This window comes from Sorex fumeus, unplaced genomic scaffold (genome assembly GCF_029834395.1).
Source record: "Sorex fumeus unplaced genomic scaffold, SorFum_2.1 ptg000042l, whole genome shotgun sequence".
Lineage (NCBI taxonomy): Eukaryota > Metazoa > Chordata > Mammalia > Eulipotyphla > Soricidae > Sorex > Sorex fumeus.
The window spans coordinates 3,135,184-3,152,787 of record NW_026606099.1 but is presented as its reverse complement, the minus strand read 5'-3'; the positions used below and the strand labels follow the sequence as shown (position 1 = coordinate 3,152,787).

Below are 17,604 nucleotides of genomic sequence, written 5' to 3'. Positions count from 1 at the left end.
GCACTCAGCCAGGGAGGAGGGTTTGACTGATCCCCAGAACTGAGCCGTGCCTTCCTCTGCCCCCCTGAGCAGGGCCACAGGTTCTGGTGGGGTGCCCAGGAGGGGCAGAGCATCTGAGAGAGAAGGGCATTGGGGAGGAGGGAAGAGAGGGAAAGGCGGGGGGGGGGGGGGGGGGGAGGCACCAAATGTTCGAGTGAACCAGTGTGAACTCCAGCCTTGTGGACATCCCTCATAAAGAGCCCAGCCACTCTTGGGCTACCGTCACTTTCTTCCCCTGCTCCAGGGAGGCTGCTGCTTCATTTGGGGAGAGAGGCAGTCATCCACAGTCCCCAGGCTTCTTTAGAGCTCTGAGCTTCTCCTAGTAGTCTACCTGATGCTGTGTACAGGGATTTCACCAGTGGTGCCACCTTGTGGAAGTGTGGCAGGTGTGGTGAGGAAGAGGTGATTCTCCATCTAGAAGCTGAGGTGGCTGCTGATTCAGTCACTGAAGGACTGCTCCAGGTGGCTGCCTGCTGGCTGTGGAACCAATCCAGGTAGGTCTCATGGACCATCTCCGTGATGCTGTGACTCATCTGTGTGACCCACACCAACCAGTAGCTCTCCAGGAACCTGATGAAGTCAAGGATCAGCACAGTCCCCACGAGGCCAGAGAAAGGCATGTAGGTGATGAACAAGTGGGTGCAGCAGCTGATGGATCAGGCCAGGGCCACCCAGTCCTTGCCTATGATCACAATCATGATAATCTGGTACTGGAAGTACCTGGGGCTGAGCAGTGGCGGCCGTCTGATCAGGAAGCATTTACGCCGGCGGTTGCAGGGCAGGTTCTTCAGCTTCTTTCTGCCTTACTGGACGGGCTGCCACTTGCCTGGGACTAACACAGGCAGCGGGCTCACATCCAGGTCCTTGAGGGAGAAGTTGAGCTTGGTGTGGTCCTGGAAGTGGCGGCTCCACCAGTCAGCAGAGGTGCCCTTCAGGTGGCCAATTATGAACTTGAGCACTCAGTGATTCCACCTGGACTTCTTGGAGACTTCTAGGCGGCAGTAATCGTGCTGCAGCCACCCAGCCTGGGCCTGAGAGATAGAAGACAAAGGCTGCGATGAGGGTCGGGATCCAGCCATTGCCCAAGGAGAAGAGATTGAACCAGGCAATGCCCTCCAAGGTGAAGACATGCCCGAGGAGCAGGAGGCAAAAAAGGTGGTTGCTCTTCAAGTGGTTCATGTCCTCAGCCACCTTCTGCAGGGCCCAGATGTCCTCGGTGATCTGAGAGTTCTTGCAGCAGTCTGGCTGGGCACTTCCGGCGCCAGCTCTCGAATGAGCAAGACCTTGGGAAACTTGCCCGTGGAGGTCGCCGTGGAAGGTGCGGAAGGCATCGTGGAATCTTCCCTTACTTAGTGTCCAAGTACTTAGACTTACTGGCCCCCTGGGTGCTGGCTGAACCACTTTGTGACATTATGGACCTTGCGGTCGACGACTTGTCAGCATGCAGGTTGTGCTCTTTGACTCTCCTCCCAGCTGCAGTGGACACCTGCGACCCTCTGCCGCCCTCGTGAACCAGCCCAGATGCCCGATGCACTATGGCCAACCTGAGTCACCACAGCTGTGTGCCAGCTTGTGTGTCTTTTGCCATGCAGAAACTCTTTAATTTGATGTACTGTCATTTCTTTTTTTTCCTTTTTTTTTTTTTTTGCGGGGGTGGAGTGGGGAGAACACCCTGCGGTGCTCAGAGCTTACTCCTGTCTCTGCTCAGGGATCACTCTTGGCGGAGCTTAGGGCGCCATGTGGGGTGCTGGGGATTGAATCAGTCAGCAGGTGCAAGGCAAATGCCCTACTCGCTGTACTGTCACCCCGGCTTCCCATCGGATTCTTTTGCCTTTGCCATTGGACTCATATTATTGAAAAAATACTTGAGGTTCAAATCTTGGTGCACTCTGCCTTTATTTTTCTCAATGTATTTTTATGGATTTGGGTCTGATCTCAAGGTTTTTGATCCATTTTGAACTGGCTTTTGTGTAAAATGAGCAATATGGATCCAGTTTCATTTTTTCATATGTGGTTATCCAGCTTCCCAGCATTATTTGTTAAAGAGGCCATATTTTCTCTATTTCAAATTCCAGACTATTTTGTAAAAAATTAGCTGACAAATCTGGGTATTTGTCTTTGGGTATTTGATTCTAATCCCCTGATGAGAGAACCTATCCTTATTCTAGTACAATCTTGTTTGGATCACTATAGCTTTATAGTTTAGTTTCAAATTAGGCAATGAAATAACTCCCAGTTTTTTTGTTTTTCATCATGGCTTTGGTTGTCCAGGGTATTTTAATACATAAAAGCTTTACTGAAGAATTGACTGAAGAATGCTGTCTAAATTTGGAAGATAATTGCATTAAATCTATATAAATAATAACTTAGGTAAGATGGCCATTTTGCCCATTTTGATTATTCCAGTCCGTGAACATGGAATATTTTTCTATTTCCTAAGATTTTCTATCATTCATAGGTGACTTCTGGAAATAGAAATAATTAGATTTCTTCACTTTTAACTTGGACCCATTTGATTTCTTTTTCTTGCCTGAATACTGTAGCTAGGACTTCTAATATATGGATAAAAGAGAGACAGTGGACAGACATCCTTGACTTATACCTAATCTTAGAAGGAACAGTTTTACTTTTTTATCATTGAGAATGGTACTGACTGTGGGTTAGTTATAAATGGCCTTTACTATCTTTTTTTGTGTGTGTGTGTCACACCCGGCGATGCACAGGGGTTACTCCTGGCTCTGCACTCAGGAATTACTCCTGGTGGTGCTCGGGGGACCATATAGGATGCTGGGAATCAAACCTGGGTCGGCCTTGTGCAAGGCAAACACCCTACCCCTGTGCTCCCTGTGCTATTGCTTCAGCCCTGGCCATTACTAGCTTAAGGAAGATTTCTTCCACCCTTATTTTGTTGAGGGACTTTATCATGAATGGATGTTGGATCTTGATAAAGATTTATCTGCATCAATTGATATGATAGTATGATTTTATCTTATGTTAATTGATTTGTATATGTTGAACCATTCTTGCAACACTGGGATGAATTTCACTTGATTGTGGTGTAGATTTTTTATGTTTTTAAATTAGGTTTTCTAAGATTTTCTAGAGAATTTTTGTGTTGAAGATCATATTGTTTGGAAATTTTCTTTTCTAGTATTGTCTCTATCTGCTTTCAGTATTAGTATAATATTAGCTTCATAGAAGTTATTAGGAAGGATTCCTGTTTCTTCAATATTTTGGAAAGCTTAAGGAGTAAAGGTAGTAAGTCTTCTCTAAATGTTAGAATCCACCTGTGGAACCATCTGGACCAGGGCTTTTGTTCTTGGGCAGATTCTTAATTACTATTTAATTTTCTTTCCTTGCAGTTTGCCTGTTCAGGTTTTCTACTTCTTCCTTATTTTTTTTTTGGAAGATTACATTCAATTTTAAGAATCTGTTCTCCTCCTGCGGACACTGGTACTGGAAAATGTACACTGGTGGAGGGGTGGGTGTTAGAATACTGTATGACTGAAATCCAATTATAAACAGCTTTGTAAGGTTCTATCTCACAGTAATTCAATAAAAAAAGTTAAAAAAATCTGTTCTCCTCCTCCACCTTTTCCTTTAAAATAGAAAATTTTATTGAAAGTAGAAGGGAAATGAAGTAAAACTCCCAGATAGGGAGTATGTTAGTATAGTATAAAATTCTGTCTTGTTTATTCTTTTTTAAAAAAAATAGATCCTGATTTTATTGACTCATTTTTATTGCTTCCTTGATTTCTATATTATTGAGTTATCCTAATTTTTAAAAATTATTTTCTTGCTTCTATTACTTTTTGCATTTGCTTGTTGTTCCTTCTCCAGATTTTTGAAATGTCTTTAGGCTGTTTATTTGAGCCTTTTCTTCGTTCCTAATGTAGGCTTGCATTTCTATGAATTTCCCCCTTAGTACAGATTTTTCTGTATCCCATTGAATCGTATAGCTTGTTTTTTCATTCTCATTAGTTTAAAGAAATATTTTTATTTATTTTTAAATTTCCTATTTGATTCAGGTTTTTTAGCAGTTTTGTTCAGTTTCATGTGTTGGAGTTTTTCCTCAACATCTTTTGGTGGTTAATTTCTATCTTTGTGGCATTGAGAGGATGGTCTGAGAGGATGATTTGTATGATTTCCATATTTGTAATTTACATATGTTTTGGTTATTCTCTAGTATGTGATCTATACTGGAGTATATTCCAAGTTTTCTAGAGAAGAATATGTATTCAGCTTTTTGGGGAGAGTCCTATATATGTCCATTAATCCCAGTTCTAGCTTCTCATTTTGGGCTTTTGTATCCACTGATATTCTGTCTCATTGATATGTCTAGTAGCAAATGTGGAGTGTTGAAGTCTTCCAGTTCTATTTGTTTCATAAATGTGTTTGAGAATAAAAGCTTTATAAACTTTACTGCCCTTTCATTTGATGTGTATATGTTGATAACCATTAGTGCTTCTTGAGCTATTGTTCCTTTAACTAGTAAATAGTATCTATCCCTATACTTCCTTTGTTTAGACTGAATACTATTTTATCTAAGTATGACTGTTCTGGCCTTTCTTTCTTTCTTTCTTTCTTTCTTTCTTTCCTTCTTTCCTTTTTCTTTTTTTTGACTATTATTGGCTTGTTTGATTGCTTTTGCTCTTTCACCCTGAGCCTGTAATTTCTGTAAAATTAGATGTTTTCTGGGGTATGGTGCCACCAGCAGGTCAATCTGTACCTGCGGGGTGAGTGCCTTCAGGCTTCCTGAAGGCACCTATACCCCAAAATTGCCGCTGCGTCTTTGGCCAGACCTCAACAACTTGGGACCTAGTTCACCAAGAAATTAAATGGCCAAAAGTTAGGTATGTGGGAGCCACACCCATAAACCACCTCCGGCTCAGCTAACAAGCTCATTTATTAGCCTTATTTTAGAGACCCACAGATAAGTCTTGGTAAAGGTAAAGGTAAAGGCCCTCCCGTTGATCGTCGATTTACTCGAGCGGGCCCAGTAACGTCTCCATTGGAGACTTTATTGTTACTGTGTTTGGCATATCGAATACTCTCGGTAGCTTGCTGGGCTCTCCGAGAGGGGTGGAGGAATCGAACTCGGGTCGGCCATGTTGGCTGCTTGTAAGGCGAACGCCCTACCACTGTGCTATCGCTCCAGCCCAAAAGAGATCAAATGCCACAATTAATCTCGGACCCACGCATGGCTGAACAGACTGGGGTAAATTGGCGGGGGGAAGGGGCAGGTTGGCCTGGTGGACCGCCTAACCAGAGCCCCCAGCAGCTGCTTGCTTCCACAATCCAAAATTGCTACCATATTCCCAGCCAGCCTCCACTGTCTCAGGATGAACCTCACTAAGATATAATCTGCTGAAAATTCTGGTATGCAGGTCTTGTGATTGAAATATCCAGGCTTTCTCAGAGTTGGGGTGGGCTACCTCCCCCCACTTCCCAATACAAATGGAAGCACTGGCAGTCACCACCACGAAACAACTCCAGTGCCACCATGTAAATTCTACTGCCGGCCTTCAGAGACCCCTAAATAAATCTCAAAAGCTGCAGAAAAGCTTGGACCCTTGCATGACTGGACAGACTGGGGTAAATTGGAGGAGGGTGGGTTGTCCTATGCCCACCCAAGCAGAGCCCCCAGCAGCCACTTGCTTCTACAATCCAAAATCGCCATCACACCCCCAGTCTGACTCCTCCGTCTTAGGATGGACCTCACCAAGATAGAATCTGCTGAAAATTTTGTAATGTGGATCTTAGCTCACCAACAACCCTGGCCCAGAGACACAGCAGCAAGTCCCGGAAGACACCACAGCGCCAGAGATCTCTCCGGGTCCCATACTGAGCCAATTTCACTGGGGCACCCCAGATAGAGAAGGTGCAGTCTCCCCGCCTACTCCAGATGGAATCCCAGTGACCAAGAGCTTCCACAAGCAAGGCCCAGGTATGCGGGTTCCAGGACTGAATCTCCAGGCCGCATGGCATCAGAGAACCTGAGCTGTCCCTTCCTGGGTCCCAGCCCACCCAGCCGACTGGCTGTCACACCCACAATTTGCCTCGGGGTGCCATCTTAAGTGCATCAGTGTCCCTGGCCCAGAAACTCCAATTGAATCCCAAAATGGATTAGTGCCATACAGAGATGTCTCTGGAACCCAACCATTTACAATGTACAAATTTACATTAAAAATAATCGTGGCCATATGAGCTCTCATGATATTCAAAATGCGCAATGAAAAATAAATTATCTAGTGTTTGCCCCTGGCTTGATGGTGGTGGAAAATTTCGAGCAAAACATAATGTCAAAAATTAGAGAGAGAGAATTGGGGAAATTGTCTGCCATAGAGGCAGTATGAGGGTTGTGATGTGGGTGGTGGAAAATGTGCACTGGTGGAGGGATGGGTGTTCCATCATTGTATGGCTGAATCTCAAACATGAAAGCTTTGTAACTCTATCTCATGGTGATGCAATTAAAAAAAAAGTAGTGTGGAGTTCATGCTCAATTCAATCAGATTAATCAGTGGCTGAACAAATAGCAGTACCCCTACATTATTTTAAAAAAAAAAAGAAATTAGGTGTTTTTCCTGTAAATGTATTTAAATAGATTATCCATCCAACTACTCTATGTCTTTTTGATAGGAGAATTTATTCCATTAACATTTAGAGAGATTATTGAAATAAAGGACAGTAATACCTTTAATGACTATAAAACCCAGCTCCCGGAGGAGAACAGCGCAGAGTCTCCTGCCCCTGCACCTGGCTGTCCTCACCAGGGCCCCTTGAAGCGGGGAAGGTTGAGTTTCTCTCCCGCCCTCGCCCTGAGCAGAGTCCCAGCAGCTGAGGACCTCCGGAGCCAGCCATGGCCATGCTGGGACCACTCTCCACACGTCCGGACGGGCCTCATGCATGAAAGAACTGGCAGAGGAACCCTGGCATGCAGGTCCTGGGGCTGAGGTCTCCAGGCCTACTCGTATTGGGACTGGGCCTTCTCCACACAGACCCCCCATCTTCCAGTAGGTAGGCGTCACACCCACCAGCTGCCTCCAGCGCCAGGTTGGGCCCATCAACGGCCAAGACGCAGAGACTATAAAACCCAGCTTCTGGAGGAGAACAGCACAGAGTCTCCTGTCCCCTCACCTGGCTGTCCTCTCCAGGGCCCCTTGGAGGGGGGAGGGTTGAGTTTATCTCCCTCCCCTCACCCCGAGCAAAGCCCCAGCAGCTGAGGACCTCTGGAGCCAGCCACGGCCATGCTGGGACCACTCTCCACACGTTCGGACGGGCCTCATGCATGAAAGAACTGGCAGAGGAACCCAGGCATGTGGGTCCCGGGGCTGAGGTCTCCAAGCCTACTCGGATTGGGACTGGGCCTTCTCCACCCAGACCCCCCCATCTTCCAGTAGGTAGGTGTCACACCCACCAGCTGCCTCCAGCACCAGGTTGGTCCCATCAATGGCCAAGACACATAGACTATAAAACCCAGCTCCCGGAAATGCGTGGCCGCATTCGCAGCCTCGCGACATCTTATTATCTTATTTTTCCTTTGGAGAACCTGGCAGGCTACCAAAAGTATCCTGCCCGCACGGCAGAGTCTGGCAAACTTCCCGTGTCATATTCAATATGCCAAATACCAGTAACAATGATGGGTATCATTCTCCTAATCCTGAAAGAGCATTGAAATGGCTCTTTTAAAATCTCAGGGCTAGGAAGAAGGAGACGTTACTGGTGCCTGCTCAAGACAATCGACAAACAACAGGATGATCGTGATCGTGGACCATCCAACTACTCTATGTCTTCTTGATAGGAGAATTTATTCCATTAACATTTAGATATATTGTTGAAATAAAGGACAGTAATGCCATTTTTGCAGTGTAGTTTAATTATTTTTTCAATTGGCCATTTGATTTTTATAGGTAGCCTTTCGGTAATCCTTGCAGTGTTGATTTATTTGTAGAAAATGTCACCAGCTCTTGTTTGACTGAGAAAGTTTTTATTCTTCCCTCCGATCTAAATGACAGATTTGTAGGATAATAGAGTCTATTATGGATAGACTCTATTAATAGATAATAGGTTGAAAGTTTGTTGTATTCAGTGGATGTATACATTTGGATGTGTCATTATATTCTTTTCTTGATTATCTGATATCATATGGGAGATCTGTAACCATCCTTATGCTTATTTTCCTTGTACTTGAGAGCTTCCTTTCCTCTTGATATTTGAAATATTCTGCGTCTCAATTTGGTTTTAACCATTTTGTTTGTAGCACATCTTGGCCTTGTTGAGCTTGAGTCTATTTTGCTGAGTACTCTTTGGGTCTATTTTTTTTTAAATTAAGTCACCATGAGATACACAAAGTCATTCATGATTTGGTTTCATTTATACAATGTTCCAGCACCTCACAAGTGTACATTTCCCACCACCAGTGTCCTTGGTTTTCCTCCTGCCTCCACTCCCCACCCAGTCGACCTCTATTGCAGACACTTTTCTTCTATTTCACTTTCTCTCTCTCTCTCTCTCTCTCTCTCTCTTTCCTTTTGCGCATTATAGTTTGCAGTACAGATACTGAAAGGTAATCATATATCTTTACCTCTTTTTAGCATTCAGTCCTTGTCCAGAATAATCATTTCATTTCCAACTATCATTCCAACTATCATGGTCTGTTCTCAGTCCTAATTGCCCTCCCTCCATCATTACCTGTGGCAAGCTTCCAATCATGGACCAGTTCTCCTACCCCTTGTTTCTACTGTCTTTGGGTATTAGTCTCATAGTATATTTTTATATCCTGCAAATGAGTGTAATCATTCTATGTCCCTCCCCCTCTGACTTATTTCACTCAGTATGATGCTCTCCGTGTCCATCGATTTACAAGAACATTGCATGACTTTATTTTTTTCTGGTGGCTGAGTAATATTCCATTGTACAGTTGCACCATAGTTTCTTTATCCAGTCATCTCTTCTCAGTCACTAGGGCTTTTTCCAGATTCTAGCTCAATAGCTAGTGCTGCAGTGTAATAGTGCTGCAGTGAATATGGAAGTACAGACAGTTTTTCTGCATTGCGTTTTTTTGGGGCCCTAGGGTATATTCCCAGGTGTTAGGAAATAGCACAGCTTTGTGTTTGTGTGTGTATGTGTGTGTGTGTGTGTGTGTGTGTGTGTGAACTGCAACTATAGATGTGCATTCACATCAGCTAGAACTGTGACCTGCACATGTGCACACCACAAAGGCCACCTCCCTCAATGTTCTGCAACAATATGCATGAACACCACAGCTGAGTACTGGTTGATTGGATCATCACAACAATAGCCACAAAGGAAACGGAAGTGGGGGAAAATAATGAAAAACATGAATTTAGATGTCAGAAGTTTCTTTCTATGTGCAATTTAGAAAGAGAGATGTTGAAACATTTAAGATAATTTGATTTTAAAAACATTTTTATGGGGCAAGGGAGTTGGATAATGGTCCTCAGGCTCCTTTCTCTGTGTTCAGGGCTTATTCCTAGAGGTGTTTGGGGGGTTAATATGTGGAACTGGGGATTTGAGCCAAGATTGACATTGTGCAAAGCAAGTACCTTACCTGTTGTACTATTTCTCTGCCCTACTCACTATCATTTTGATTTGCATATCCTAACTTCTTGATTTTGGACAACTCCTTTATAACGTGACAATGAGAGAGTAGATCAAATAAGAAAAAATAAAACAGTTCCTACAAACTGTTGTCTGCTAATACATATATAGTGACTATTATTAATTTGAATGGACCATAGTTTTACATTTGAAGGGCAGTTTGTTCCATGTCTGGCAGTGCTCAAAGATCACTCCTGGCTCTGTACTCGTAGATCACTCCTGGTGGTGCTCAGGGGACCATATGCAGTTCTGGAAATTTAACTATGTGTGTAGGTCAAGAGGCTTACGTCCCTTAATATTTCTCTGGCATTTCCCTAATAATCAGTGATGATAAGCACTTTTCCATGTGCCTCTTAACAGATTTTTGTTTTTCTGGCCCCAGATTTTTTTTTTTTTTGCTTTTTTGGGTCACACCCAGCGATGCACAGGGATTACTCCTGGCTCTGCACTCAGGAATTACCCCTGGTGGTGCTCAGAGGACCATATGGGATGCTGGGAATTGAACCCGGGTCGGCCGCGTACAAGGCAAATGCCCTACCCGCTGTGCTATTGCTCCAGCACCCATGCCCCAGATGTTTTTAACTAAAAAAAAATTAAGTTAAAAAAAAATCTCTCATTGTTTCTGTTTTTTGCAATGACCACAGGGATCACATGCACTTGGTGTGGTGCTTTCACTCACACTTTGTTTTGGTGCTTGCAGAGAGTAGAACACTTGGTAGTATTAGCTCACACACTTAGTTGCAGTGCTCATGAGGGATTGCATAGTTTAGTTGCAGTGCTCACACACTTGCTTTTGGTGTTCACGCTCTTGGATGCAGTACTCTATAGTTGACACACTTTTGTTATGGCTCTGGGAATCCAAATGGGAGTGCTGCCACTGTCACACTCAGCATGTGAGTCAGTAAATGAACCCAGGGCGTCATGTCTATAAGGAGGTACTCAATCACTTAGCTCTCCTCTGGCCCCTGAACAAATGATTCTATAAGTCTTGATCAAAGTTGTTTCCACTGGAAAGTATTAACTGAGCTGAATTTCCAAGTTTGAATTTAAAAGCCTTTGAAGTTTATTCATTTCAACATTTTTCTCTGCCCCCACCCACACTCAGATGGTGTCTACTATGTGATAGATATTATAATAGGCATAGCGATATAAGAAAAAAATTAGATAGGCTTTAGAAAGTAGATGATAGGTTGGAAAGGGCAGATAGAGAAGTGAAAAGGCAATTACAGTGCAAAACGCAAATGCTTTGGGCTGGAGAAATAGCTTAACAGGCTGCAGTACCTGCTTCAGATCCTCTGCAACACTAGCCAGGAGCTAAAATGATGCAATAAGGTTGAGGCATTACCAGTGGGAATAACAGGAGTGAGAAAGCTGGAAAGATAAGAGACTGAGATCAGAGGTGGAAAATAAATAGCTCCTGAATATGACCAGAAAAAGGGTGTGGCTCTGAGAATGAAGCTCGATGAGGACCTTGGAGGTTTTTCCCATGCCTCTAAAACAATTGTGGTGAAGAAAATAAGCATTAATCCTTTTGATTGTAAATGTGGTAAGTAGATCAATGCAGTAGGCATAATAAATAACATCGAGTAGAATACTCAATGGACCACCATGTATCTATAGACCCCTTCATCTTGCAAAAGTAAAACAACACACCCACTGAACACAACATTCTCCAAAGCCCCATCCCAAGGCGGCCACCATTCTACTTTCTGTTCCTGTGAATGTGACTGTCACTGTCACTGTCACTGTCCTCTCATTGTTCATCGATTTGCTTGAGCGGGCCCAGTAACGTCTCCATTGGAGACTTTGTTGTTACTGTGCTTGGCATATCGAATACATCACGGGGAGCTTGCCAGGCTTTGCCATGTGGGCGAGATACTCTCGGTAGCTTGCTGTGCTCTCTGAGAGGGGTGGAGGAATTGAACCTGGGTCAGCCAAGGTGGCCACATGCAAGGCAAACGCCCTACCACTGTGCTATTGCTCCAACTCATGAATATGACAATTTAAGACATTTTATGTAGGAGAAAATGAGAAGAAAAGAGAGAAATAGTGTCCACACATGATGGTACTTACAGTCAAGCTGCAGTTCAGCAGGGCTACAGTGCTTACACTGTACAGCCCACTCAAGGATATGCATAGACCAGCCAGCAACAAAGTTATGGAACTTACGGACAACCTAATGATGTCAGCGCTACCCAAGCTCAGATTGCTATGACCTATGGGCAGTTACAGTGCAAAACGCAACTTTTTATGGACAGTCTCCACTGGTTGTACCATTTCAACTGTCCCCAACCCCAAGCATTCAGTCAGCCTTCCTAGGGATATAGACTGGTGATTGTGACACCACCACTGCTATGGTAACTACCACCCAGGCCTTCTATGCGGCTCAGTCTGCATATGGCACTCAGCCTACTTACCCAGCATATGGGCAGCAGCCAGCAACCATCGCACAAATGAGCGCTTGTATACACTTCAATACTTAAAAAGTACCTATACTCAGTACTCAGCTGGTAGTATATTGATAAGTGGGACTAGACATGTTCCCACTTATGGAGAGAATACATCAACAATGCACAGAATATTTTTAATAATACATGTACATTATATAAAAGAAATCCTTCTGTAACTTTGGTAACTGCATACTAGTTTGATAATGAACCAGAGGAGGTATAATTCTCTAAAATTGTATAACACTAAAGTATAAACTTCTGTGTTTAAAAAAAATACTTCCTATAATTAAACCATGCAGTATGTGACCTTTTTGTGAGTGACATATTTAATTTAGCATAATATTTTTAGGTTTTACCTAAACTACAGCATACTTTGAAATTTTCTTTCCTTTTTAGGCTGTATAGCCTTTTAATTGTATGTACTTTTTTAAACTTTTGATTATACCCACAATGAGTAATGAATTTTATGGGACTCAGGGATTGTTGCAGTGGTAGAATGACAGTCTTGTACATGTGAGGCTCAGAGTTTGATCCCTACTACTGCTTCACATTGCTGAGTTTGATTCTGGTGGCACAGCTATTGTGACCTCCAGTGTCATAAATGTGAAGTCTCTGGTACACCCTGACCCAGTATGGGAGCACTCCAAACAAATGAAGAATCCCTAAATATTGCAACAATAACAGGAGAAAAGGAAAAAAACAAATATTTTTTAAAAAGTTTTTAGGTCATACCTGGCAACACTCAGAGCTTAATCCTGGCTCCATGCTCAGGAACTACTCCTGGTGGTGCTCAGGGGACCATATGGGATGCTGAGGACTGAACCTGGGTTGGGCATGTGGAAGGCAAGTGTCTTATCCTCTTTACTCTCCTCAGCCCCTTAAAAAAATAATCTTGGGAGGGGGCGGAGTGATAGCACAGTGTGGAGGGCATTTGCCTTTCATGCGGCCGACCCGAGTTCAATCCCCGGTATCCCATATGGTCCCCTGAGCACCGCCAGGAGTAATTCCTGAGTGCAGAGCCAAGAGTAACCCCTGAACATCGCAGGGTGTGACCCACAAAGCAAAAATTAATAAATAAAAAATTTAAAAAGATTAAAAAAATAGTCTTAGGGGCCAGAGGAGATAGGGTGCTTGCCTCACATGCAGCCGATGTGGGTTCAAGTCCTGCCATTCCATATGGTCTTCCAGGCACCGCTAGGAGTCATCCCTGAGTGCAGAGCCAGGAGTAACTCCTGAGTACTGCTGGGGAATGACTCCAAAACAAAACAAATCAAAATTTAAGACGAAATTTTGTTTGTTATTAAAATAACATTATTATGATGATATCATATAATATACAATATTTAATGTTTTACCTCCAAACGATTGCACCTTATGTTAAGTATTCTAATATTTTATTTCTATTCTCTTTCTTAAAAAAAATAAAAACCAACTTTTGCACGTATAAGGCTGTTGAGGCCTTGAGTTTGATTTTTAGCGTAGTCCACAAGTCCGAAAGAAATCCCAAGAGCTCTACTGTTTGGAATCCTGGTGCCACAACTAAACTGTACAGTCTCAGTGAGCACTACAACCACATGTGAAAGCATAGCAAGCAAATGTGTTTAACTCTGCATCATCACAGAACAAAGGGAATAAAAAAAACCCACAAAACAAACCAGAAATGACAAAGGGGGGAAATCCCTTTAGTCACAATCCTCAAAAATCAATTTTATGATAGATTAATGGGATATGTTTAGAAACAAATAGTCTGCTTGGACATTAGTTAACCATGCCAATGCAGGGCTTGGCATGGGGTAAAAAACAAAAAATTTGGTGCTAACGACTTCAGTGACTAAGAAAGGGCTGCAATGTAGTTTCATGCACATTTTCCCTGAATGGCCTATAATTCTGGCTCATTATATTAATGTCCAAAATATCAGTTTATTTGCTGTATAAACAGAATAGTCTCCAGGCTTTTAATTTGATTTATCCATTGCCAATTATTGTACACACACATACACACATAAATTTTCTTAGTCTTAAGTAAGAACACATTTTCCTTCTTAGTATTTCTGTACCCTCAAAATCTGATTGATTTCAGGAAGCTGCAACAGCATGTAACTATGTCCCAAAGACATTGCAGTAGTTTTTGTTTATTTTGGTTTTTGTTTATTGGGTCACACCCAGCAGTGCCCAGGGCTTACTCCTGGCTCTGCACTCAGGGCTCACTCCTTTAAAGCTCGGGGGACCATATGGGGTGCCACGGATCGAACCCAGGTTGATTGTGTGCAAGGCAAGCCCCCTACTCACTGTACTATCTATCTGGTCCATGCACTGCTTCTAAAGGTCCAGTTGTTTGATAGAATCAGAGAGAGAGAGAGAGAGAGAGAGAGAGAGAGAGAGAGAGAGAGAGAGAGAGTCCTCTCGGGGGAGATAATGAGATGGAGTTTCAGCGCTTAGGCTAGATACTGAGGTGTGTCTTGCCAAGAGAAGAAAGCGGGTTGTAGAGAGCAGTGGAAATCAGAAGTCAGGTGTCTGATGTCTGAAAAGGCCGAAGGGCTTCTCCATTGTCTCCTGGGTCTTTATTATGCCCTTGCTTGTTCTGTTAAACATTAACACAAAATGTCAGGAGAGCTTTGCCCTTATTAATGAGCTAATCTTAGTGGTATTCCCACAGGATGAGGTCAGAAAGATAACTATCTAGATGGCAAGGAAAAAAAGTAAGTGGGATGGGGGATGGGGTGGGAGGAAAATTTGTACATTCTTAAACATTCACTTGAGTACCTACTGTGTGCGCCTTATATCTCCTTAGTTTTTAAAGGTAGAATGTGAACAAAAGACAGTTTTTCTGTCTCTGTCTCTCTCCTGTTTTTTTTTATTTGTTTTGGTCACACCCATTGGTGCTCAAGGTGTACTCCTGGTTCTGTGTCCAGGGGTTATTTCTGGCAGGCTCAGGGTCCATATGAAGTGCTGAAAATTGAACTTGGGCAGAATCTCCTGCTCCTGCACCAGGCTGTCTTCACTGGGGCCCCTTGGAGGGGGGCGGGTTGAGTTTCCCTCCCTGCCCCAAACAGAACCCCGGCAGCCCAAAACCTCCAGAATCCAGCCACAGCCATGCTCAAGGCCACTCTCCAGATGCTTGGATGAGCCCCATACATGAAGGAACTGGCAGAGGAACCCAGGTATGTGGGACCCGTGACTGAGATCTCCAAGCCTGCTCGGATTGGGACTGGGCCTTCTCCACCCAGATCCCCAGTTTTCCAGTAGTTTGGCAGTCACACCCACAAACTGCCCCTGGTGCAATGTAATCTCATCAACGGCCAAGATCCAGAGACTACAAAACAAAGCTCCCCGAAGAGAGCGATGCAGTATTTCCTTGGAACACGCGGCTGCAAATATCTAGCCCACCGATGTACCTAAAGCAGCACACATGTGTTTGGTTTTAACACACTTGCTTGTACTATCTTATAGACGGGCTTAAATGGCCCCAGAATGAAATACAAAGACCTCTACACACTTCCCTCTTATTGTGGTGGGAAGATGCTCGTTGGTTGGGTGTGTGTTTGAATATTATCTATGCACTATCGTGAACTACTTTATGAAAATAAAATTTATAAAAATAGCCAAAAAAAAAAAAAAAGAAAATTGAACTTGGGTTGGCAATGTGCAAGTCCCATTGCACTGTTAACCCTTTCCCAGATCTCTCTTTGAATGTCAACCTAAAATGTGGGGGTTGGAATGATCAGAGAAATTATTCTAAGTTAAGGTTTCACTTGTTTAAGAAGGTACAATGGAGGACAGCGAAGTAGGGATACTTTTATTTTGATAAAGTTGGGTGATTTAAAAATCATGAAGTTGTTTGCCTCTCAATGCCTCTCTTGCAAAACACAATACCCAAAAGAAGAGAGAGAGAACAAGGGGGAATGCCCTGCCACAGAGGCAGGGTGGGACGGGGGGGTTGGGAGGGTGGGAGGGATGCTGGGACCCATGGTGGTGGAGGATGGGCACTGGTGGAGGGATGGGTGCTTGATCATTGTATAACTGAAACCCAAGCACAAAAATTTATGTCTATAACTGTACCTCATGGTGTTTCACTAATAAAAAAAATAAAAATCATGAAAGACCCTAAAATGCTGCAATATATAGACTGAAACTTTTGAGCACCAACATTTTTTTACATTGAGAAATTTTTTTTTCTTTTTGGGTCACACCTGGCGATGCACAGGGGTTACTCCTGGCTCTGCACTCAGGAGTTACTCCTGGCGGTGCTCAGGGGACCATATGGGATGCTGGGAATTGAACCCGGGTCGGCCGCGTGCAAGGCAAACGCCCTACCCGCTGTGCTATCTCTCCAGCCCCTACATTAAGAAATATTTATAAAACATTTTGAGCTGGAGATTCAACTAAGAACTTAAGAATTTCAATAAAAATAGCTATAAATGTATTTTACATTAATAATGTTTCATTGCATCAATAGCGATTTTATTCAATATATAAAATTTAGTAAAGTTAGATTGATTAATATTTGTTTATCTAAGTCTACCCCCACCATTTCTTTACTTGATAAAAGAACTGAGGCAAATAATTTGCTTTGCTCATTACTCATTACAAACATTGGAGCAGAGGATTGAGTCACACCTGGCTGTGCTCAGGGTTTACTTCTGGCTTTTTGAAAAGAGATCTCTACTGGAGGTGTTTGGTGATCGTACGCAGTGCTTGTGAGTAAACCCAGGTTGACTGCACGTAGGGCAGTCACCTTAATCCCTATATTATCTCTCCAGCCCCTTAGTTTGTTACTCAGAAAAAGAACCCGGATATTCTGACTCAACTTGAGTTTTTTTCAACAATGTCAACACATTTCTGCAATGCAGACTCTTTCTTCTCACTTACCTCTTCAAGTTCTGGCTTTGCTAAGGATCAAAAGCTACAGATAGAGCAAAGTACACCTTGGACTTCACATATGTCGGTCCGCAGAGGCAACACTGCTTCTGATAGGTGCTAAGAATTCACTGCTCCCTATGATTATACCCCATCTGGTACTGGAAACTACACTGTGTTATCATGTCCCCCTTACCCTCTCCCAAATTCACAGAATTTGTTCCTCTGGGAGGAAACTTGCAAAATAGAATGTGTGATGTAGTAGCTTTGGTCTTCCATTTCTTTTTCCTTAAAAAATATTGAGCCACATCCAGCTGGGTTCAGGAGCTACTTCCAGCAAGGAGGTTGCTCCTGGTGGTGCTCAGGCACCCTGCAATATTTGGGAGTGAACCAGGTTTCCTTCATGCAAAGTAAATGCACCCACCCATTAAGATATGCCTCTGGTCCTGTGTTAGAATTTTACGTGAGAATGTTGTCTTTGGTATTTGCTAGTTGGTAGCTTGGACAAGATTCTTAATCTTTCTGACCCTCACTTACTGGCACAATTCCCATCTAGCAGGACTGTTGATACAATTAAGCCTGGTGTATAGACATTAGAAATGGGAGAAGGAACTGTTACTACTGAGTTTAGAAGTCT

The 17,604-nt window shown here is 43.3% G+C and overlaps 1 pseudogene; it reads right to left on the bottom strand.

Annotated features, from left to right (window-relative positions):
• Positions 1 to 296: 296 nt before the first annotated feature.
• On the bottom strand, positions 297 to 11,148 carry LOC130029108 (acyl-CoA 6-desaturase-like; annotated as a pseudogene).
• Positions 11,149 to 17,604: the final 6,456 nt, after the last annotated feature.